Genomic DNA, 25964 nt, shown 5'->3' with positions numbered 1-25964 from the left:
GTCCTTTGCCTCATGACTTTTCTGTAGGCACGGGAATTCATATGATTCTTCGGAGCTCTTGGTGTGATGAGCTGAGTGGGATCACTCTCTATTGCTTCCTCTTCTAGATTGTACACACGACTAGAGTGAGGAGCTCCAAAATCATAGAACATGGGAAGATAGAAGTGTCTATCTGCATAGTACATGTAGAGGGCCCTTTGGAAAGAGTTGCACTCCTTGTGATAAGCCACCTTAATGAAGCTGATGATGTGCCTTACTATTTCTAGGGGAAGAGATAATCTTTGCACATGCAATAACTTCTCTACCCACTCATATTGCCTCCAGATATGGTACTTCTTGGAGTTCCTGATAAGATGAGTTGGATCGAAGAATCGAGGATCCAAATCTCATCGGTCATTTATCATTGACAAAATGTTGATGGTTCCATGATCTGGGAGTAGATTGCTACTGACATTGGGAGGTTGTTTGACCTTGACCTCAATAGTCCCATTATCTACCAAATCCTGGATTGCATATAGAAGATCTATGCATCTTTCTGTGGAGTGCCCCTTCTGTGTGTTTACCAGTGTGGTAAACACAATATTCATAGTCCCTATACCAAGCTGGGGGAGGGTTACTAATTACCCTTAGAGCTACTATCCCTAGCAGTCCTTGTTTCTTTAGCTTTTCATATATTGCTGTCACGAGCATCCCCAAATCAATGTACTGTCTCCTTGGGCAAGGAGCTTTTTGAACAAAAGCATCTACTTGTATCACAAAACATTGTGAAGAGGTGACGGGTGATACAGACTATTGGATCACGGCTACCACATTAGTTTTGGGACATTTTCCTCATCCAACTCTGGTGTTCGTTCCCACATCTTGAGAGGATCTTTGATATTGGGCATCTCTTAGGATTCTGTTCTCGACACATGTGCCGGTATCTATCAAGGCATCAAAAGTTTGTAGATGTTGATAGTAAAGAACATCATAGTAAGGCTTGGATAGATTTTCAATCATCATTTCTACTTGCTCAGCTTCAGAGGGTTGATCTGCCATCTTGGTGGCCTTGTCTATAAACCTCATTAGAAAGACGGTGAATCCTTCTTAGGGCTATTGTCTCAACGTCTCAAGTTCCCAATGCTTCACATCCACTTCGGTGTTATATGAGTACTGCTTGGTGAAGGCTTTCACCACTATTGTCCAATTCTAGGTTTGGGCAATCTCCAACTGCAAGAGCCACCTCAATACTAGCCCTGATAGAGTTAATATGAAAGCTTGTCCCATTTGGTTGTCAGCAAGCTGCTATGATTTGGTGATGCTGAGGAAGACTTTGAGATGAGCCTGGGGGTCCCCTGACCCATCAAGTCTATCCGTCTACCACTTGAATTTCTCAGGAATCCTTACCCTGAAGAAGAAACTCATCTCATCAAACTCCGCTACATGACTTTCGGAACTCTTTCCTGCTCAAATCATATTTTCCATTTTTTTTCAATTGCTCTCAAAGTTTTCTTTCTTTCTCCATCTCTGGAGGTTCCATTCGAGCATGCACTGTAAATTCCTCTTCCTCATCTTCAATCACCACTCTGTGTGGAGGAACTCGGGAATAGGTTCCTTGCTGACCATATGGACGGGTGGGTGAAACTCCTCATTGACCGGTTGGTCTAGCTTGCTCTAGTTCTCCTAAGTCAAACTAGAAAGAATTTCCACGATAACCTGCAGGTCCATTCTGTTCCAATTCTCCTATAGCCTATGCCGATTAGGCCCTGGGATCAGTCCTGGGAGGGTTTTGGAGCATGTGCCATATCTGGGCTAATCCACTCTTGACCTCAGCCATTTCTATCTGCAAGATCTCTATGGGGTGGACCCATGCTTGTTCGGGTGATTCAGGGTTGAGAGGATCAATGTGGACTGGGTTGTAGTCACTTGGAAGCAGACAATCCCAGAGAGACGATAGGGGTGACACTAGACTTAAGCTAGTTAACTGGTTACCTTAATGTGTCCAAATGGACCGCGGAGAATTCTTAAGGTGTGGAGTTGTGCCTGAACCAAAAGTGGCTTATTTTAGGATTCTTGTATTCCGAACCCTTTGTTCATTCATCCACTCAATTGTCAACCAATAAGTCATCCAAAGTTAGTCCACTTGATGATAGATCAACCCCTATCCACTCAATGACATAAGTGGGAGATTCACACAAGTAGCTTGAACAGAATACTCCTATAAGACATTCTCTGCCAATAAATTCATGCTTTCCTTAATCTTATCCCACTAGGTGACCTTCCTCCTAGTTTCCTCGGGTCTTTTAGATAATTTGGCATTTTATAAGACTTAGACGGGAATCACCCCGGAGTCACATATACCAAATCATCCATATCTCATTTCTAAAGAGAAAGCACACCTTTTATCTGAAACCCACTTAGGAGAGCATTTCTTTATGACTAGAATGCATTATAGGAAAATCTCTTTTCAAGACCTCAAACAAATTCTACAGATCAGCTTGTGGCATTCCTAGCGTTCTCCATCTATTTCTTATATGATGCAAGTATGCAATGGATACAATAGGATCGAAAAGGATTCCTTTATAGGATCTATATACACAAGGTATGTGATCCTTTTGATATACCCAGAGGTACGAGATCAACGGGGTTACTTCCTTGCCCATTACTTATGACTACACATGATGTTAAGCAACTGGCCACGGGGGTGGTGGAACCGTGAGTGATTGTGTGCAAAAGTGTAATGCAGGAATATCATTATTTGATCTCAGAATGTTATAAAGTGTGTGGACCTCCCCGAGGGTGCTGGTACAATTATGAACATCCTCGCTGTTTAATAATACCCCACACCCTTGTATATGCAACGGCTATCATTCGCTCTCAGAGTACTCTCCATGACATGCACTGACCTCCCTGATGGTGCGGGCATTACAGGGAGTCCCTCACCAAATGATTTCACTTCAATCATGATGCATGATGTGGTTAGCGAATACAATTAAAAACATGGGGTTAGCCAAACATGTTCTCAAATAGATGTGCTAGAAAATGTTCTTGTATTTAATGGTAGCATCTAGTGTCAGAAGCTTGACATTTCCCCAGTGGAGTCACCGCTGTGAGGGTAGTTGCCGGAGATCTCTTCTCCCCTTTGTGGGAGTGGAAAAGACTTGCATTCAGCCCTCTCTCCTCTCATTCTCTTTATTAGGGACGGGTGTGTCATATGTGCATATCCATAGGCCTCGCACTGCCGTACCATCATACCATCACTAGGAAATATGTGAGGGCCTATTTCATAGGAGTGTAAAGGTCGTCATTGAGATGAGTATTTGATGATGACCCAATATGGGGGATTGGGATCATACAAAAAGGGTTTGGAGTCACCACCTAGGATTATGGGCCTAGGACCTAGGTGGGCCCAATTCCTGAGATAAGGGCCTGATAGTTGGTCTGGTTCAGAGCTTTAGGGTACATGTCAGGTTGTAGAGTTAGGAAGTTGTTAGGCACCCAATCTACCCGATTCGATCGGTCTTCCTACTAGATGCTTAAGAACGAACATTTTTCATAATTATTCTTATTCTGCATGCATGACCAAGTTATCACACATATATACATTGACTAAATTTAAATAATTATGTACACTAAAACAAGGTTAATATAAAGTCTATATTATGCTAATTTGGGTGAGAGATTATACCTGAGCTTGAACCCTATTTTGAGTCAAGAGTGGTGGACCCCAGATTAGTGTTGGTATGAAGTTTCTTGTGGATTTCCCTGCTCAGGGGAAGATGGTCTTGACCTCTAACTTCCTCTTTTGAGAAATGCTGACTGTGGTAATATTCAGACAGAGTTTCGACTAGGAACAATTACTTTCAGATTTGAATTTTGTAGAGCTATGGCTAAGGAAGGCTACTTCCGGGCTTAGGCTGAGGTGTCACTCCGATAAAGCTTTTGCTAGGGATGGGCTACTTTTGGATTTTGACTAAGGTGGCACTCCAACAGAGATTCCTCTGGGTATAGGCTATGGGATGGCTAGGCTAGGGTGGCACTCCGACAGAGCTTCCGCTAGGAATAGGCTATAGGAGGGCTAGGATGAGGTGGCACACCGGCAAAGCTTATACTAGGAATAGGCTATAGGAGGGTTAGGCTAAGGTGGCGATCCAATAGAGCTTTCGTTAGGAATAGGCTATGGGAGGGCTAGGCTAATGCTTGAAGAAATTTGAATGATTGAAGAACTTTGAAGGCCCGAAGAACACTTCGAATTTTATAAAGATCTCTCCAAAGACTTGAAGAACCTCAAAGGGGGAGGGAAGGAGAGAGGGCAGAGCTTCTTTCCAAGGGGTGCTCACTTGGAGGCTTCAATATGAAAAATCAAAGGGAGGGGGGTATTTATATATTTTTTGGACCAATGGGGAGGAAAGGGGGATTTCCTTGGCCAATGGGGTTAAAAAGTGAATTTTCTTAGCCAATGGGTAACAAAGTAAATTTTTGGGCCAATGGGGTGAAGGGTGAATTTCTTTGGCCAATGAGGTACAAAGATGATTTTTTAGGCCAATGAGGTGAAAAGATGCTTTTTTGGGCCAATGGGAGGAAAGAGGTAATTTTTTGGCCAATGGAGAAAAAATATGTTTTTTGGCCAATAGAGTGAAAAGATACTTTTTTGGGCCAATGGGAGGTTGCGGTGTAGGGTACGCTAGTTGGGCAGTGTGGAGTACACAAGCGGGTGAAGAGGGAATCTCCTCATAAATCCGGTCATTGGAGTAAGGATTCTGGTCACCGACAGGGGAGCCAGGCCACAAGCGAGGGTGCCGGACATCAGGTAGGGGCACCGGGCATTAGGCAGGGGGACCAGGGCATAAGGTAGGGGCATTAGGCAGGGGCATCACGCAAGGGCCTCGGGCAGCTGGCAGCTGGCGGGGGCATCAGGTCACTGGTGGGGGCACCGGGCATCAGGTGGGGCCGCCCAACTACAAGTAGGGACACCGAGCATCAGGCGGGCGTGCGGGGTACTAGCCCAGTGCTCGAGGGGGGCGCAAGGCTGGTTGGTGTCCACGAGGGCATGCAAGGTGGGCAAGGTTGGTGCATGCGAGGGCACACAAGGCTGCAGGGTGGTTGCTTGCATAGGTGGGGTATGGATGCTTAAGGTGTAACTTCCAGGAATGATTATGGGGGATCCAATGGTCCGATTTTGACATACCATATATCATTGGAATTGTGATTCCGAGTACTATCGATCCATGCAATCACTTTGGACTGGATTCCCTTGTATATGAGAAGTCATAATTGGACCCTTCTTTTCTCTCGCACGGGATTTCTAGGGTTTTTGGGTGAGTATGGAATGTTTCTGGGTTGGGTTACCTCAGTAAATTGTCATCTCTGTTGACCAGAAGTGAGAGGTCGCATCCACGAATTGTAAGTCATCATAGCTGGGGGAGGGTGACAAAATTGGGTGTCTATAGTAGCCAAGATGGATGTAAAGTCAAATCCACCAAGCTGGTAGTCAGAGGTGATAAGAGACAAGACTGGTTCTCCCTTCTCAATGTTTGCAAGAGTGTTTATAAAGTCAGGATCGGTAATGATAGTGACAATGTTTCCTTCCTAGAGAAACTTGGGATTTTGATGATAGGACAAAGCTAAAGTGCCAATGGCATAGAGCCATGTTCTTCCAAGTAACATGTTGAAGGCAGATGGTATGTGTATGACTTGGAACTAAATGCAGAATTTGGCTAGTCCTACCACTATGTCAATGTCTAGGAGTCCAAGGATGTTCCTTCTAGTATGTCATATGCTCTAACAACTTGCATGGAGGGTTTGAGATTAGCCACACTTAGCCCTAAGTGTGTAAGATCTTGAGTGGACAAATGTTCATTGTTAAGCCATTGTTGACGAGGGCATGTGGTACCATCATCCCATTGCAATCAATGGTGATGTGTAAGTCCTTGGTGTGGCTTACACCTTCAGCCTGTAGTTCTTTTCCATCGAAGAATAAAGTGGTGGATTCATAGATGGCCCCTACAATTTCAGGCATGTGAAGAGGGTCAGTCTCAATTTGCACATGGACCTTGTTTAGAGTCTTTAACATTGTATTGTGGTGTTCCAGTGAATCCATTTGAAGTCCTAAATAGAAATACTTGCTTGGAACTTCTTCAGATGCTTAAGTACTTCATTTTTTTTATTCTAAATGCTTTCCGGCATTGGCTTCCTTTTGATTCTATATAACTAGCTTGGCCAAGATGGCCGCATTCGATTCTGGTGGTTTGAACGCCTTACCACTCGTAGTTTTAGCGTTGTTGCACTCCATAATGGGACTAAACACTAGCTCTTTGTCAAATCCCGTGATTATCTCGTCAATCTCCAAATCATTGTCAATGTAAATTAAGCCAATGCTAGGTTCACCAGAAAGTTTTGTTCTTATGATGCACCTTCCCATCCTAACATCTACGGCCAAAGCCGAAGCTAGTCATGTCGTACTCTCCAATTGTTACGATGCTTTTAGGATTGGTTCCTTGTTTGTCATCAAAGGAATATCTTCTTATTATATAAAGTAATGGTCCATAGATATGTCCAAGTCACCAGCCGCTACACGGAACAACATTGACTTGACTCTAGTTACTTATTCATGGATCTTTCGATCTGACAGAGGCAAACATCTTTCCAATTCTCGCAATTGTAAATGATCCTATGGATTTCATCCTTCAGGCATAGATTTTTAGCCTTCAATGCATTTCATTCCTCGACCAACACGATGAACTCTTGTCTGTTGCATGTGTCATAGTATGCATTAATCTCGTCCATCTTAGTTTTAAATTTGGGCATGTTGAAGAGGTCGTTCTCGAAGTCTTTGGTATTATCCTCCTCTTCTGGCTTAGAAGTTCTCTTGTCACTAATGGGGAATTGTTCATCCTTATTAGTGTCACTATCAATGTTCACTATGCAAATACACCCTTAGATAGGAGTCTCCTATTGCAATGGCGGCGACAGCTATGGCCATTTCCTTGGTCCATTTTGCAAAAGGTGGGTCACTTTGTCCTTCAGGGGGGGTGATAGTGATTTCGTATCTTTTATCATCTTCCTTGTCATCTTCAAGACAATTGACTGAGTTCGAATTCCCATCATATGTTGGAAGTGGGTTCGTCGCCACATTAGGTTGTGACTTGGTGCGAATAACAAAATTCTCTCTTATTCAATAGATCTTAGATGGCATGTCGGAGTATATAACAATTGTCAGCCAAATGTCCCTTTTGTCCATGTTAGTCACAGGAAATTTCTTCTTTGTACCATTTAGGAAGTGGATCTAGTAATGGTTTATTGGAACTTGGGTAATTAAGCCCTCGGCTTGGGCTTTTCAGTACAATGATTATAGTTGCATAACCAAATTAGTGAATTGCCTCTTGAGCTCCTTAGAAGAGTTCCCTTTTGGGACGAAGGGTGCAAATCTGGTTCGGTTGGGAACAATCGCATTGACTTCTCCCACCTTGTTTCTAGCCTTAGGTTGAAATAGTTTTTTACCTTGTATGACTGGTATCCATATCTTGTGACAAAGGGTAAGTTTCCCTTAAATATAGCATCCTCTACTAGAGATCTAACTTCAGCCAATGCCACAAAAGTAGAGAATGATTGTACAAATATATAGTTCATGTAAACTCTGTAGAAGTTCTTGACCACCATTTGAACTTCTTCTTTCTCCGTCGGATAATTCCGCATTAGAGTGGCCTTAGCCTTAAACCTTGCTAAAAAATCAGTAAAGCCAAAGTTGGGCATTTATCTTTTTGTTTCTAGATCTCTTCTGGTCATTTCCATTTCACTGTTGTAAGAGTACTGGTTATTGAAGGCCCTTTTGATGTCATACCATGTGTGGGTGTAAGATATATTAAGGGACATGAGCCAACGTAAGGCTGATCAGCCTAAAGAGAATTGAAAAGCTTAACCAAGTTGCTCATCGAAAAATTGTTGTTCAGTTGGCCAATTATAGTCTTCAGATGAGCCTTGGGGTCTCCCTTACTAGTGAACTTCTCAAATTCCTGGGGTAGGCTAATGTTTGGGAAGAAGGTAGATCCTTCAGTATCGGCAATTTGTTCCTCAATGGCCTTGACGCCTCTAATAGATTTCTCAAGTCGTTCCAATTTTTCTCTTTGTGCTCTCTCTTTGACCATTTCTTCCCCTAGATTAGGTGGTGATTTCGTGTTAAAAAATGTGTTTTGTCTAAGTGCTCCTCCATTTGGTTCATTCACTAGTGTGTTTAGGCCGAGGATTGTTCAAGAACCGCATGGCGTTGTTGGTTTCTAAATGCAATGACTAGATCTTTAATTATCTTTTTTAAAGATAATTAAAGATCTTTAATTATCTTTTTTAAAGATAATTAAAGATCTTTAATTATCTTTCTTAAGGTCGACCATCTCAGGTCAAAGCTAACTATTCTCAGAAGCTCCCTCGATGATACTCATGGGTGAAGTTGGTGATGGTTCTCATAAAGGATTAAAAATGTGACTCATGTCCAGTTTAGGCCCCTCTCTGACCCAGGTTGGTTGATCCGAGGGGTGAGAAATGGTGCCTATATAATAAATTATATCCCTCATTAGACTTTGATCAGACTAGCCTAAGCCCTTGATGTTATGCTTCATAACGTAGGAAAACTGATGGACAAACAAGGTTCACACCACACTACCATTCCAAGTCTCTTAGACGTGGAAGTTACTCATTCAAATTAGTATGCTTTTAAGCCCTATATGTATTAATCTATGTTTGGAATGAATGCATTCAATTGATCTTCAATAGGTCTTGAGGTTCCCCTACTATAGCAAGGAACACCGAATATACCTCACACCCAGCCTTCCTCGTCGATGTTCAAATGGTATATTGATATGTCCATTTAATATACCTGAAGGTACTGGACTAGAGGGTTGTGAGTTCACCGTGGGGGCCCCCGAACCTTCATTCCGGTCTCATGGCTACTTGTCACATGGTGGCCATGCATATTGCAGTGCAAGTGTGTGAAGTGTAGTACATGATGTTTGTTAGTTACAACAAAAACCCTAGCAAAGATGTCCCTTGCGTAAAAAACTCATACAATTAATTTGCAAACAAAACACTCATGTATGATGTAATAAGTTTGATATAAGGTTTAACCTTCTAAGTCCGCAGTGAAGTTGCCACTGTGAGGACCACGAGGTCTCGAGAGATCGTCAGTCTCTCCATTTGAATAGAAGTCACCACCTAGATTAGGGTCTAGGATCCATTGCTAATTGAAATTAAAAAAGTGACTCCATCCAAACTGTCTAACTAAGGGTTATAGTTCATGCTAGGTTGCGGTCCGGGAAGGGGCTAGGCACCTCGGTCCACTCGGTGAAAACCGGACTTCTACCTATTGGGAATAATAGTGAGTTCTGCTTAATAAAAGTAAAATAACTATAGATGCAAAACTCAAAATAAAGATATGTAAAAAGGAAAATAGATAAGACTTACCGCTATGACCATCATCAAGGGTGTTTTATGGTTGGAAGAGTGTGTGCTCAGGTATGATCAGTGCAATCTCTAACTGATGCAAAGTTTAGCAGTAGTTCCTTATCATTCCAGTGCACGAATCTAGGCAACTATGTCTCAAGATGTCGGATATGTATCTAAACAATTGTGTCAAATGCATGTTTCGGATGCATGTCTGGGATCTCCAAAACGTGGGATGGGTCATGTATTTATATTTGGGAGGCTCCCTAGATGCCATGGAAGGTATAAGAAAGCTTCCATGTAGGGTATGATCTCATTCCATGCGTGGAGAGAGATGGTCTATCTATGGGAAGTGTTTATTCCCACAAGGTGTAGACACTTAGCACATTTGTCATATGTATTTTCTAGAGCCTTCTAGGTGTCCTAGGGCCTTAGTATGTGTCTAGGTATGTCTCCTGGATGTCAAGATACAAGACTTGGTCGTGATTTGGTAGAAGATTGACACAATCCCTACAAAAATCATAAGGCCTAGTAAAAATTATTCTCTAGCAGCCATAGTTGGCATTTGGCCGACATCAGCCTGGGTGCAAATAGCATCAGCCATAGTGCATCTGGCATTGGCTCTGAGTCAATGTTTGAGTTGACTTAAGGAGTTTGGTCCAATTAAGTTTGTGACTCAATTTAGGACCGGTCTATGGTCTATGAAGTAGTCTTGGCCAATTCTTTATATGTCAAACCCATCAACCATTTTGAAAATATTTCCGTTTGTTTTATTAAACATCCTATGCCAAAACAAAAGCAAAGCATATAGTCTTGGGTGAGGATGTAGCCTCGATCGTAAATACATAAACCATCTGTGTTCAGGGATTACCATCTGATCATTGCATAGCCCTTCCAAGGGGTGACAAAATGTGGTGTTTACATTCATGCTTTTCTAATTCAGAGTAGTTGGCTTCATAGGCTAAAATTTTTTATTAATGTAGTATATAGCTTGTTCTTTCTTTCTTCTAAGTTGTATTGTGCCAACATTTCTCCCATTACTCATTCGATTACAGATATATAGAGTAGTAAATGAAACCAAAAGTCGGAGGTACCAAGATAGGTGGATTAGTCAGGTATTATTTTTCTTGTTGAAAGCCTCTTGGCATTGCTCGTTACATTCTTTCGGTTAATTCTTTTTAAGTAATTTGAAAATAGGTTCACACACAACGGCTAGTTGTGAGATAAGTCGGCTGATGTATTGTATCCTCCCCAGCTATCTTCTGATTTCCTTTTCTATTCTAGGAGGCGGCATTACTAGGATTACCTTAATCTTGGAAGGGAACTTTATTACCTTAATCTTGGAAGGGAACTTTGATCCCTCTTTGGCTAACCATTAATCCTAAAAGCTTTTTGGTTTTCATGTCAAAGACAATCTTTTGAGGGTTGCGCCTCATCTCATACTAGATGATCCTATAAAAAAAGATTTCTCAAAGCTGTCACGTGACTATCTCAATCCTTAGACTTCACTGTTATGTCATTGATGTACACCTCTATTTCCTTATGCATAAGATGTGGAGAATAGTAGTATCTGCTCGCTGATAAGTAACCCCAACATTATTTACCCTGAAAGGCATCATCTTGTAGCAATATGTGCCCCATTGTGTAATGAAAGACATCTTCTCTTTGTCTTCAGGAGCCATTTAAATTTGATTGTAGCCTAAGAATCCATGCATGAAGGATAGGATAAAATGCTTGGATGTGTTTTCTACTAGAATGTCTATGTTGGGTTGCGGGAAGTCATCTTTTGAACTTGCTTTGTTCAAGTCCCTAAAGTTCACACACTCTAACTTTTTTTGTCCTTCTTCGGAACGAGAATTATGTTTGCTAGCCACTCCAGGTATTCAATGACCTGTAGGAAACCAACATTGAGTTGCTTGGTAACCTCATCTTTGATTTGCAATATACATTCCAATCTTATACGCCTTAGCTTATGTTTTACTTGCTTAGCATTTGGATTTAAAGGTAGTCGGTGTTGCACTATGTCCATGCTAATACTTGGCATGTCATCGTATGACCATGGGAAAACTTGTTTGAATTCTATTGGGAATTCAATTAATAGTTAGGCTTTCTCATATGCAAGAGAAGCATCGAGCTTAAGATCGTGGGGCGTCTTCGCAGTCCCTATGTTTATTATCCATAACTCTAGTAGTGGTTGCAATTTATTTTCCTCTGTTATTTCGACATGCTTAAGGAAATTCTTAGGGGGATCGTTGAGATCATCCTCATCAATGGAAAGAAGTGGAGAGTAATTGTAAATTGAAGTTAGACTTGCATTAATGAAAGATATTACAGGTATTGATACTGACACTTTGAGAGATAAAGTAAATCCTACATCTATATCATACTCCGACTTGGAATTGAAAGACGATGCAGAAGATGAAATTGTTTCTAACTCGAGCTCGACATCACTTATGTCTGTTCCTTTTGTGAAGATGTACTTCTCTTTGTGATCTAGTTTAGAATCATCCCTTCAGTTGGATAGATCAGATCTTGAGGATTTGGAACCTCATTCATTTCTTCTACTAATATGACTATGCGATCCTTGAAGAGATCTCATGTCCCGAGATCAGGCTTACCGATATACCACGTGCCTTTGGAACTCCCTTCTCCAAGTGATGTGAACTCAAGCCGATCAAAATCATATTCTTCTGATAGTCCTCCTCATCATGGTTGTATCCTAGACCATGATGATTCTCATTAGTGGGCAGCTAGATCCAGGTGGCTCATTCTTGATGGTGTTTTCCCAAGCCCATGCCAGGATGTATCCCATCTACTTGAATATGTTGGTAACGGAAGAATTGCCACTAGCTTGCCCTAGTAAAAGGAATGTCTCCTTTGGTGGATCATCGAGGTATGTTGCCAAGAAGGATGTGAAGTCAAATCCACCAAGTTGGTAGTCAAAGGTGATAGGAGTTAAACCTAGTCCTTCCTTCTCAATATTTGAAAGAGTGTTTATAAAGTCAAGACTAGACATGATAGTGAAATTGATGCCTTCCCAGAGGAACTTGATCTTTTGATCTGAGGAAGAAGGCACAGTGCCGCTAGTGTGGAGCCATGGTCTTCCAAGTAGCAAGTTGAAGGTAAATGGTATGTCTATGACTTGGAACTCAACATGGAATTTGGCTGGTTCTATCACTATGTCAATATTTAGGAGTCCAAGGATGTACCTTCTAGTGTTGTCATATGTTCTATCACCTTGTATGGAGGGTTTGAGATTAGCCACGCTTCGCCCTAGTGTGAGGACAACGACTGCATCTGTGGACCTCGCGCCGCCACATCCTCGCCTGAAGATACGTGGGGGACCTATTTCGTGCGGGATATCTTCCTTTTGGGTATCTTCCAAAAAAAACATTAATAATGGCCCAATTTTGGGGATTGGGGAACATAAACATTTGGAGTTGCCACCTAGGGTTAGGGTCTAGGACTCGGGGTATGGGCCCATTCCATGGGAGTGAACCCAAGGTTGACTCGGTCTAGCCTAGAGGTTATGAAGTTGGGAAGGTGTTAGGCACCCACTTCACCCGGCTGAACCAGTCATCCTATTAGATGTTGAATTTTGAATATTCCCCTTTATCTCGTAACTACATGCATGGCTTCGTATTTAATGTACAATATTATACACATGTTCTATTTAATGAAAGATCTACATTATGTCTACTCTATTAAGAAATTATACCTGACCTTGACCCCTATTCCAGGTCAAGTGGGGACAGACCCTGGCTGATGCTTTGATGATTCTAATGAAGACTCCCGACTCATACGGGAATTACCTCAGTGACTTGCTTCTCTTCCTCGAGGAATATAGGCCTCTAGAGACACTCAAGATCCAGTGCGATTCTCAAGGATGGGAGAGGGAGGAATTTTTGCACCCCACTCTTCCCTTTCTTCACACTCTTTTCTTCTCTCTTTTCCTCTCCCTTCTGTCCTTCTCTCTTTTCTTTTCTCTTCCCTCTTTCTTTTTTTTTCACCATGTCTTCCTTGTGAAAAATGGAGCTCTATTTATAGGTTGCCAGACCCCCCTTGGCAGGTCTACCAAAAGTGGCAAATCCCGGGGCAGGCCCGCTGTCCAAAAATGGTAGGTTTTCATGGGCCCGGCAGGGTTTCTTTCCAAAAAAACAAAAAACCACATGCTAAATGCCAAAAAATAAATATTTTTAGCACAAAATTGGCGGGCCCGCAAAATTTCCCGAGAGGGATCAGCCAAATCTGGTCGTTCAATCCCTGTAAGGACTTCCAGGAGTGATTTCGAAAGATCCGGTGGTCCAATTTTCACGTGTGATATATCGTCAAAATCGTCTTTCCGAGCACTATCCAATGGCTTGGGTTTGGAGCTCTATTTTTGCTCATAAAAATTGAGAATAGAAAAGAGGGGACATTTTCCCTTTTACCAGCTGGGGTTTTTTTCAACAATCCTAATTCATGCCACTCCCACACTATCAAAGACTACTTAGAATCAATTTGTCAATATACAACACGTTAGTATCGGGTGCCACGAGATCGGGTCTAAAATTGGCCCTGGGATCGATTAGGGTTTAGGACCGGATTAGGGTTTTAGGTTGCATTAGGGTTTTGGACTATTTTAGGGTTTTAAGCTGATTTGCACCATTCTCAGGTTTAAGATTAGGGATATGAGATGTATTAGGGTTATTGTCGGGCTTAGGGCTGGATTAGGGTTTTGGGATGCCTACGGGGGCTCGAGTTGCTATCGGTGCCCTGATCATCACAAAAGTCTTAGATTTCCTACTGATGTGAAGCATGAACCTTGACCATTCCTTGTTTGTCATCACTGTCAGGCTGGGTGACAAAATTGGGTGTCTACAGAATGCCCCTCTTTCGCCGAGGCCCATACCAAGGTCGAAGAGTAAAGAAAAGAACTTCACAAATGTTGTCACCATGAGCATGTACTGTTGCTAGCGTGCTCAATGATGGTGGAGGTGTACACACACAAACGCGAGCAGATAATCCATTGGTAAATTCTTCCAATCCAGTTAAAGCCTCGATTAATCAAGAAATTAATATGATCCTATCTAAGAATTTTAACTAGAGAGTCAGAATCTTACCTATGTTACCGCATAATAATACTTGATTTGTTCCTGCCAAGGTGTTAGTATACAGTAATTCAATCATAAAGTGGTTCTTGGGTCATCCTATGGTATTCTAGTTGTATTAAACCAGAAACTGAGGTCAAACATATCTTTGGGTACTAAGCTGGTAATCAAGGGTCAAGAAAGTCTAGGTTTTCCAACAGTATTCCCATTGTACTAAGCTAGAAACCAAGAGTCAAACAAGTCTTTGGGTTGCCGATGCCATTCCTACTGTACTAAGCTGGAAGCCAAGGGTCAAACAAGTCTTTGGGTTACCGATGGCATTCCTTTAATACTAAGCTGCAAGCCAAGGGCTAAGCAAATCTTTGGGTTGTTCAATGGTATTCTGATGAGTACATTTATGTGTGAAATCTAGGGTATAAAATCATGCATTTTACATATTTAGAATGGAGCTACCTTACGTTTTACTCTCTTTTTGAAGGTTTCATATTTTAAATGCCTTAAGGACTATCGAGCGTCGTACCTCCAATTTTACACATAAAGATGTCACATTTCATTTCATAGTTGTGAAGAGGATGAAATTATGAGCAAGATGGACTTGTTGCATTAAAATTACACATCCATTTGACCACCCGTACAAGTGATTATTCTTTTCAGGCCAGAAAAAGAATAATGGATTAGAACTGAACCGAGATGCAGAACCAACCTGTTTGCAGTTGTCCCAGGTGTATTAAGAATATTCCAAATGCCAACAAGAATCGATGGACCTCCCCTGAGTGATTGAAGATTCTTTTTTGGTAACAACAACTACCTAGCGTAGTTGGTGAGTTATGGTATGTAAAAATCCCTTTCTCACCAAGAGGTCTCAAGTTCAAACCTCTTGGCTGCCTTTTTTGAAAATTTTCTCTCTCCTACTCATTACTTAAAGCAAGGGGCATGGATGGAACTTCCTACTCAATTGGAAAATGTCCTAATCAATTCAAACAAGGAATAGGATGTCAGCCAAGGGAGAGCTTTGTGTGCAAGTTTGAAGAGAGAGAGAAAAAGAAGGAAATAAAAGAAAAAAAAAAAAGGAGAAAAAATAGGAAAGAAAAAAAAATAAAGAAACAAATAGAAAATCGTCCAAGCTCCTCTCTCCTATACTTTCCTTCCTATTTTCTCTTTTTTCTCTCTTCTCTTCTAATTTCCACTTAATCAACAAGAATCTCAAAAAAATCCCCTAAACTAGGAAACCAAAAATCGTTGTACTCCCTCACATTCCCTATATAAGAGAGTCGACCAAGGGGAGGGAGGACACACTTCTCTTTTAGGGTTTCCTCTTTTCCTTTCTTCTTCTAGGTTTTTAGTTGTGTTCTCTTTTTCTCTTTTGTTTTTTGTCTTAGTTTTTTATGCAAGCACTTTTATAATATTTTTTTGAATTAATGCAAGTCTTTGTTTATGCTATTCAAGTTTTTATTATTTTATACAATTGAAGTTGTAATTTTCAATTTCTAGTTCTAGGCTTAGTTCTAGGTGACAAGAACAAGTTGTGGAGCATCTCTTTCAAGTTCAGTTTTTCTCTTCATGATTTGTTTTCTACAGGCCCAGCAATTTCAGATTTGATTTAGTTCAGATCTGGTTTTTAGTGTTGTTAGTATTTCAAATCAATTAAGTTATTTTAATTCAATGATTCAAATATAAGAGTTTAGGTAAGTAGGCTTCTATAGTAGTCTTCTCACCCCCTCTCTCATTCCCTCTTCTTGCTACCCATCATTCTTAAATTAGGTTTTAAATTATTAGTTTTATATTATTGCTTTCCCTTTACCCCAAGGTTCATGGCTAGAAGCTTGTGTTGGCTTTTCCCCTCTCTAGCCATAGAACCATCCTTTTATTTTGATTATTTATATTGCATCATTTTCCCTAAAGCCACGTAGAAAAGCCCTTATAAGAGTAACTCTCTGGTTAAGTAGGGAAGCTCATATTATTTATGGTGCATCCCTCTGGCTAAGTACAAAAACCTACTTGTGTGCCTCTCTCTAGCTTTTTCCCCTTTTATTTATTTATTTACTTTTTAGCACTTTTACTTTCAGTTATTTGCTTTTTAATTGCGTGGTTTGAGTATTTAAATTCCTAGAAGACAAATGGTTAGGGTTAGATGTGAATGGTTAGGGCATTCAATTTTTATTGTAATTTCAATTCCAATTTTCTTATATGTGTTGGTTAGGATGTTCGTTTTAGATGCATGTGTTTTAGGGCGGTAGCGAGAAGTAGATCACAATCATCAATCTGTGCACTTTCGCATTACTAAAAGAAGCTAAAAATAAAGTGGCTACTCTCCTTGTGTTCGACCCATTAGCTATACTAATCCGTACGCTTGCAGTTACTTTTAAATCTCAAACATATTCCTGCTGTACTAAGCTGGAAACCAATGGTCAAACAAGTCTCTGGGTTGCAGATGGCATTCCTGCTGTACTAAGCCGGAAGCCAAGGGTCAAGCAAAACTTTGGGTTGTCCAATGGTATTCCCATTGTACTAAGTTGGAAGCCAAGGGTCAAGAAAATCTTTGGGTTGTCCAATGGTATTCCCACTGTACTAAGTTGGAGGTCAAACAAGTCTCTGGGTTACTGATGGCATTTCTGCTATACTAAGCTGGAAGCCAAGGGTCAAGCAAATCTTTGGGTTGCCGATAGCATTCCTAATGTACTAAGCTGAAAGCCAAGGGTCAAACAAGTCTTTGGGTTACCGATGGCATTCTTGTTGTACTAAGCCGGAAGCCAAGGGTCAAACAATTCGTTGGGTTGCCGATTGCATTCCTGCTATACTAAGCCGAAAGCCAAGGGACAAGCAAGTCTTTGGTTGCTGATGGCATTCCTACTGTACTAACCCAAAGGCCAAGGGTCAAACAAGTCTTCGGGTTGCCAATGGCATTCCTGTTGTGCTAAGCTGGAAACCAAGGGTCAAACAACTCTTTATGATTTTAACAGAAAGCCTTGCATATCCCCACACCCGAGTAGAGGATTTTTTATTTTTTTATTTGGCAAATCCATTGGGGAATTTTTTTTCCTTTTCTTTTCTTTTTTTTTTTTTTTTTTTTTTTTTTTTTTTTGGGACCTAGCAGGTCCGTGAGAAATCTCACGAGCCCATGAGGTTGTTTTATATATTTTTATTTTATTTATTCTTTTTTTATTTTTCCCTTTTTTCTTTTCTTTTTCATTGAGACAAGCTTCTCTTTTTCTTTCTTTTCTTTTTTTCTTTTTTTCTTTTTTTCTTTTTCTCTTTCTTTCTCTTGGCGGCTCTATGGGATATCTCACGGGCCCACAAAATTCTTGGTGGGCCCGCAAATTTGGTGGGTCCTCCTATAAATAAGTGTGGACCCTCTCTAATTTTTTTATTCCGTTTTCTTGTCGTTTTGCTTCACGTGTAGTTTGGTGCTCTCTTCTCTCTCTTCTCGTGTTCCTATATTTTATAAAAAAAGGTCTTCTAATGGGGCTGTTCAAATGCATATGTGGTGGGGAAGTCGTCAATAGGTTAGCTAACTCGTCGTCCCAGAACGGCGTCGCAGCGTGGTATTTGGGGTCAACCTTGAAGGATACCAAGGACCATCTTTGCAACTCTGCTTGGGGAGAATGGGTAAGATTTTTTCTTTTTTATGTTACATATGCTTATGCATGCATGCTGATGAGTACTTAGTCCTGGTACTTTTATGCTTATGTATGTCCATGCATATTTAGACTATATGAATGCATGTTTAGACTATGTGTTGCTCGTGTATGAATGCATGCTTCGTGCTATTTCACATGTTATGCCCATGTATGAATGCATACTCGGTTTTTGTCATGCTCATGCATGTATGCTTATTCTACGTGTTCATGTTAGGACAATGAATGTATGCTCATGCATGTATGCCTACGCATGCTTTTAGAATTCTGTTCCTTGATGCCTAAGCTTAGGCTGAACCCGCATACAGGAAATACGGCTATCCCAATAACATAGGATCCTGGGTTAACTGCACCCATCCTCTCATACAGCAGACCATTCACAATATGCCTTTTTGTCCTTGTTTCTACCCCTGTGCCTGGAAGTTGGATGTCGAGCTTACCCGGGCTCTTGCCAAGAGATGATGGTCGAGCACCCATAACTTTCACCTTTTGCGGTTGAAATGATGATCACCCCCTCTGCTTCTATACTTTGACCGGCCTGCCCTTTGGTGGCGAGCCCATCACTTTATCTACCCCTATAGCAGGTCCACTTTATTGGATCTTACGGGCATTGATTCTACTGCCTCCACCATCCTTCTCTCTACCATCAGCAAGTTCCACACTGATAAGAAGGTGACCGTGTCCACCTCTCGGGTGGAGAAGGACTAGTTTCTTTGCAGCATCTTCCTTTACTGGGCTAGCCAGTGCCTATTCAGTAACCCTTCTGACAAGGTCGATCTCCGGCTAGCCTACTACTTCAGTGACCTTTGGAATATCCAGAAGTATGACTGGGGTGGCACCGCCTACGCGTACTTCCTGAGGATGATGGATCGTCTGGCCTGGGCCGATCCAAGCTTGTATGGGGCTACCTTCATTCTTCAGGTGAGAACTATTGGTTGACATATTTTCTTTGCTTCGTCTTATCTTTTGTCTAACTAATGTTTTTCCTTTTAGCCCTGGGATTATGAGCATCTTGACTTCCTCACCCTTCCCTTAGCAAAAGGAGATTATGATATATTTCCTCTTACCCAGAAATGGGGTGCAGGCGGGGCTGTCTATGGCCCTCTGCCTCTCACCACCACAGGGAGGGAAGTCCTAAACTGAATCACTATGTTTTATGATTCTCTTTCCTTCTCCTTTCAGTGCATTGCATTTTCTTGTTAGATTTGCTTCCAGACTAACCTCTTGCCCTTGTAGGTTAATTGGACTCCCTTCCAGACGGTGACTTTTCACTTGGAGGCTCATCGAGAAGAGGCTAGGAGACGCACTGGTCTTCGTGTTCTATTCCAGGGTCCCAATGGTCATACTTGGTATCTGGGGAGAGGTCGCCAAGCAGTGGTTTGATAAGATGGTCCACTAGTTCCTCATCATCATCCTCCATCCATACATAACCCTAGCATTCTTTCTAATGAGGAATTTCAAGCGGCCTTAACTGGGGTAACCGGGGATAACTTCACAGACCCGTTGCGGGCCTACGAGGAGTTTCTTCAGAAGGAGACCGTATGCATGCCGCTGACTTCTGATGGTCCCTAGGTAAACATCCTGAACTTCTTTTCAATTACTTTGACTATCACATAGATGGTCATCTTCCTTGGCCGAAATGCCCTAGGTCAGTAGGTGCTTCTATAGAGGGTTCCTCCCATATGAGTGCCAGGTTGGTTCATAATGTGGCTAAGCTGCCCTCCTCCACTCCAAGCTTCCCCGGATGGACATACCACAATGCACAGGATCCCACAACCTAGATTATGTTGCCAAGGGCCCCAGAAGCAGGTGAGATGATGGGCCTTCCCATCCCCTTCAACTATGTAAGTCCTTTTCCTATTTCATTATATGTCCTTTCTTCTTTCTTGTGCATGCTCCAAACATTTTCTGTTATAGGTCTCTCCTACTATATATGCTGAGTGTCGCTGGATGATCCACAATCTCAACACTTTCCTATGCCGTCTGACAAAGTGGGTCTGAGTCCAAGTACTTTTTAGGACTTCATTCCTTTTGATGATGGATTTTTGTTGACAGTGTCTTACTGCCAGAGCTTGTATATCACTGACATTGAGGCAAGGCTCCATCAGTTCCACTCTGGATTCGGAGGCGGGGGACCTGATGCCAGACACGGGGGTGAGGGTCCCAACCCTGTGCATGGAGGCGGAGATCCCAATCATAGAGGTGGAGGGTCCAACCTTGGATTTGGAGGTGGAGAGCCCTCCTTTAGGGCTGGTAAATCTGATTTCGGGAGCGGAGAGACCAATGCAGGCCCCACCTTTTTTATGGATGAGCTCCAACTTCTCATAGAGGAAGACAGGTAGGACACATAGAGTGGACATGGTGGACAGTCATAGGGCTGACCAACGACTTTTACATGTAGACCTTCATTTTATTTGAACTCCCTCTTTTTCCCTTTTTTTTTTTTTTTTTTTGTTATTGTTTAAAACAATAGAAATGATGTTAATTAATTAGATTCCATTTTTATTGCCATGCTATCTTGTGGATAATGCATGACCCTACCCTTTGATTCCATATGGCCGTGTGTGGACTAAGGTTAGAGTGAACCATATTAACACAACCTTTGTTCAATATAATGAAATTTTCAATACAAAACATGGAGTCATGCCTTCTTTACATTTGCCAAACCCTAGCAAGAAAACCAATAATGTGCGTCGTCAGTTCTTGTGGTGGGTAGAAATCTTTGATCTTCTTAAGTTCTCCTTAGGGAAGCCGATACTATTGCATGATGTATGAGGGGAGATAGAATGAGGCGTGAGTCAGACCCATCAACCTAATGTAGTTGCAGCCCGGAGTCTTCATCAAGAAGTTGGTCTGTGGCCACCAACGGAAATCCCAGTTCACAGTTTTCTGAGTCTTTCCTTGTAGGTACTTTTCCCAATCAGTAATGGATTTGAATCCTGGAATCTCCCTTTGTCTTTATAATGTATCACCTTCAATTGGTCGCTTCCCAAGGCTTCAGTAACTGGATTTGCTCCATCAACTATAGCAAGAATATAGCTGGACATCTAGAGTAGTGGTCTGTTCCGAACCTGCCTTTGTAGTTTATCTCATCAAATCCTCAAAATAGTTTCACCAAAATGACAGGGACTAAATCACATCCTTCCTTCAGTTGCATCACAACTTCCAGAATGATGGGACATGCCCCTCATCCAAGTGTGTGCAGGATGTACCATGCTATCATACAGAAAAGGTATGCGTTGATCCAGTGCTGGCGGAAAACTCCATCCTGTGGTGGGGATGTGGTGAATGCTCTCGAAACCTTCAGGATGTCGATCTTTCCATAGCTCACAAACTGTGCCATTTCTTCCTTGCTCCATCCAAAGAAGTCTTGGATTTTTCCCGAGTAGTCTGACTCTAGTGAGGGGCCACAGGAGGGGAGACTAAGCAAGCTCTGAATTCTTTTATAGTGGGGCATATCTCTACTGTTCCAAACCTGAACACATGGAGCTCCGTATCCCAATATTGAGGCACTTGTTGCAGCAAACCATGGTGTAACTTCATACATCCAATCCAACCAAGTACATGTATGTTCATAGATTTTAGAAAATCTAGCTCTTTGTTGTCTATCTTCAATGTCCACTTCCATAATGTTTCATCCAAAGATTCCATGTTAATTTTTCTTGCACAATCCTCATTTGATTAGAAACAACTATTAGTAATACTCAAACACTTAAGATTCAACAAGACTTCCATCACTTTTATTCATTGCACCGAGACTATCTTATCAAGGGTGGGGAATGAACTGGCCCTGATAACTGATGTCGAATGGCGATTCTTGACAAGGTTTAATTCGGGAACAGATTTGAAGGATCACAGGTGGAAGAAAGTGACCTAATGACCAAATGCCCAATGACGATTCTTGGGGGAATGAAACAGAGATGATCTTTTAGGTACTCTAACCATTAATGCAACTCGACGTATATGAGTGCGGTCTTAATAGCATCCAAAAAAAAAAAAAAAAGAGGGCAAAGGATCCCTTGTGAGGAATCAATTCTAGCGTAGTTCGGGTGCTTCACCCCAAACATAATACTTCTTGAGTTGATCCATATTGACCAATCCCAGTACTTCTCTGTTAAGATCCATGAGTCTTACGGCCTTCCCAGGTAATATCTCCTTGACTGTAAATGGACCGCTCCAATTTGTCTTAAACTTCCCTCTTTGGTTATGCATGTGAGCCCTCTGTTCTCAGAGAATTAATTCACCTTCTTCTATGTGATGGGGCTTTACATTTCTGTTAAAGGCCCTAGCCATCCTTTGCCAATACTTCTTCAGGTTATACATGGCCTTCATCCACTTCTCATCTAGGAAATTGAGCTCATCATACCTGGCCTTCACCTACTCTCCTTCAGGTATTTGACTATCAAGGAGTACCTTGAGAGACAGCACCTGGATTTCTATGGGTAACACTGCTTCCATTCCGTAAACCAAGGAGAAAGGAGTTTCCCATGTGGAGGAATTTATAGAAGTTCTATATGCCTATAAAGCGTATGTCAACTTATCTGCCCAATCCTTGTGGGTCTCTACCATCTTCTGAATAATCACTTTTATGTTCTTATTGGATGCCTTCACTGCCCCATTAATCAGTGGTTGGTAAGTGGTGGACCTATGCCCCTTAATACCAAATTCTGTGCAAATTTTGTTAGTGTTACCCCAAAAATGGGATCCTTGATCTAATATCAACTCCTGTGGTACTCTATATCAGCAAATTATAATTTTCCGGATGAATTTCGCCAGTTGTAAGCACTGAATATCATTGCACTTCTACCCATTTAGTGTAGTCTATTGCTACCAAGATGAAATCCTGCCCATTAGATGCCTTGGGATGAATCTTCCCTATGATGTCAATGCCCCAAGTAGAAAATGGCCAAGGTAAACTGAGCAAGTGCAACTCTGTTGGCGGAATGTGCATAATGTTGGCAAAGATCTGGCATTTGTGGCATTTCTTGACGAACTCCATGAGTCTGCTTCCATTGTATTCCAATAATATCCTAATCGTAGAATCTTCTTCGCTAACATCTTTGCATTCATGTGGGGTCCACAAAGACCTTGATGAATTTCTTCCATAATGGTTTTTGCTTATTCTTCATCTATACATAGTAGTTATATCCCATCTTATGACCTCTTGTATAGCAAATCTCCTTATAGAATAAATTGGGTGGCATACTTTCTCAATAAATTATTTCTCCTTCGGTGGTTTTGACCAAGTACTTCCTTTCCCTGATATAATCAATTATATACACAAACCATGATCTTCCATCCACCGTAAGGGTATTCAAAGCATCCTGGCATATGGGCTTCTCTCTTCCTTCTACTATAAATGGTCGGACTAGTGCCATGGGATTGCACTCCACCATGAATGCCAATGTGGCAAGGGCATCCGCAAACAGGTTGTTATCTCTTTGAAAGTATTCAAGAGAAATCTCCTCAAGTGTTTGGTCACCTCCTCTAAGTGTTCCTGGCGTGGCTTTGGCTTTTCATCCCCGGTTTTCCACTTCCCTTGAGTTTGGAAAATGACAATGGCCAATTCGCCATATACCTTGATCTTCTTTGCCCCAATGTTCAATGTTATTTCTAGTCCCAATGCACATGCTTCATATTCAACAATGTTATTGGTGCAAGGTAAGTCAATATGGAAGGATGAGGGCAAATATAATCTGTCAAGAGTTACCAAAAGTAGTGCCGCAGCACATCCTTTTTTATTAGATGCCCATCGAGTTACAATTTTCATTCATTGGTGGCTTCTTCTTTAGCCGTGACTATTTCCTCACCCAGGAAAGCGTCATCCAATACTCTTTCATCTTCTGTAGGGTGAGTAGCCAGGTGATCTACTATCGCCTATCCCTTGATGGACTTTTGAGACATGTAAGTGATGTCAAACTCAAACAACAACAATAGCCATCAAGTTGTCCTTCCTGTCAAAGCCGGCTTCTCAAAGAGGTAATTGATTGGATCCATTCTTGAGATTAACCGAACTGGATATGCCACCATATAATGCCTCAACCTTCTTATTGCCCAGACTAAAGCTATGCAAGTCATATCCAGAGTTGTGTACCACATCTTGTATTCTAGGAATTTTTTACTCAAATAATAGATAGCTTGCTCTGCCCCATTTTCCTTCTCCTTTTGAGCCAGTAATGATCCCATGGAATTCTCTCCAACTGATAAGTATAGGAAGAGCGGTTCTCTAGCAATGGGCGGTACTAACACAAATGGATTTTTCAAGTCCTCGTTTATTTTGTTGAATGCCTACTGACATTGATCGTTCCACTCTTTGGGTTGATCCTTCTTCAGCAATTTAAAGATCGGCTTGCAAATAGTAGTCAACTGAGATATGAATCGGCTAATGTACTGGATGCGATCGAGAAATCCTCATATTTCCTTTTCTGTCTGAGGCGTGGGAATTTCTTGAATCACCTTGATTTTAACAGGGTTGACTTCAATGGCTCTTTCACTTACTAGGAATCCCAATAGCTTTTTGGTTGTTGCAACAAATACACATTTCTGGGGATTCAACCTCAGCTAATACTTCTTTATCCTCTCAAAGAATTTTCTCAAGGGAAGAGACATGTCCTTGTCGATCCACTGACTTCACTATCTTATCATCAACATAGACTTCCACATCCTTATGCATTATATCGTGGAGGATAATAGTGGTTGCTCTTTGATAAGTAGCCCTTGCATTCTTGAGCTCAAATGGCATCACCTTATAACAATATGTTCCCCATGTGGTGGTGAAAGCCATTTTTTCCTTGTCCTCAAGGTGCAAGCTTATTTGATTGTACATTGAGAAACCATCCATAAAAGATAATAAGGCATGCTTCATCGTGTTGTTAACAAGCATGTCTATGTGCGGCAACGGTCAATCATCTTTCAGCTTAACTTTCCTAAGATATCGAAAGTCCACGCACATCTGCACCTTCCCATCTTTCTTAGGGACTGGAACAACATTGACCAACCATTGGGGATATTCTACAACTTTTAGGAAGCCGACATTCCATTGCTTCATACTTCTTCCTTGATTTTCTCAAGGCATTCAAGGTGCATTCTTCTAGGCTTCCGTTTAATCGGCCTAGTGTCAGTGTATATTGGCAAGCAATATTGCACAATACTTCGATCAATCCTAAGAAAGTCCTCGTAGGACCAAGTGAATACTTCCATGAATTCTTTGAGAAGACTTATCATGTGTACAGTTTCTTCATCGTTTACGATAGCACCAATCTTAACCTCTCGAGGGCATTGGTCTATTCTCAAATTAATGACCCGAGGATCCTCATGGATGGGTTGCGCTCTTATAGGTATGCATTATTTTATTAGATTATGATATTTATTAAGATCATCATAAAAAAAATGGAGTCAAATCATACTCGGAATCAGGAATTTCATTAATGTTCAAAAGAGGAGTGACAGACTCATCATACATGAACTTAAACATATTATTAATAGGAAACAAAGGAACACAAATGACATCAGAAGACTCAATGATGGACTCAAAGACTAACTTTGTGCTTTCTTTAGTGACATTCAGACCAGTTGACTCTTGGGTATGAGTGAACTCGAAGTTGTCTCCGGCACTGGTCCAATTCAGTAATGGTCCATTGGCTCTGTGAATCAACAAATGCAACAATAGACCCTCTTCTTCTGTGGTAACTGCTGCTATGCCAACCTCTCGAAATTTCTTGATCTCAAAAATGAGCTGGCAAATCTCATAGTCCCATAACCCAAACTTCATGAGAGATGAGTTTTGGCTGAGCCTACTTAAGCCATTGGCAATGAATTCTAGCTTCTT

The 25964-nt window shown here is 41.5% G+C and overlaps 1 long non-coding RNA gene across 2 annotated transcripts; it reads left to right on the top strand.

The window, feature by feature from the left end:
* Positions 1 to 18021: 18021 nt before the first annotated feature.
* LOC122066169 lies at positions 18022 to 20581 on the top strand. Of its 2 annotated transcripts, none has more exons than XR_006136265.1 (3): positions 18022 to 19057; positions 19373 to 19980; positions 20192 to 20581. It is a non-coding gene; the product is annotated as an uncharacterized LOC122066169 (long non-coding RNA). The 2 variants fall into 2 exon arrangements; XR_006136266.1 differs by having other exon boundaries at positions 18033 to 18107; positions 18445 to 19057; positions 19373 to 20581.
* The last annotated feature ends 5383 nt before the right edge of the window (positions 20582 to 25964 follow it).

This window comes from Macadamia integrifolia, unplaced genomic scaffold (assembly GCF_013358625.1).
Source record: "Macadamia integrifolia cultivar HAES 741 unplaced genomic scaffold, SCU_Mint_v3 scaffold2276, whole genome shotgun sequence".
Taxonomy (NCBI): Eukaryota; Viridiplantae; Streptophyta; class Magnoliopsida; order Proteales; family Proteaceae; genus Macadamia; species Macadamia integrifolia.
The sequence above is the reverse complement of the archived record's forward strand: the minus strand, read 5'-3'. Positions and strand labels throughout refer to the sequence as shown.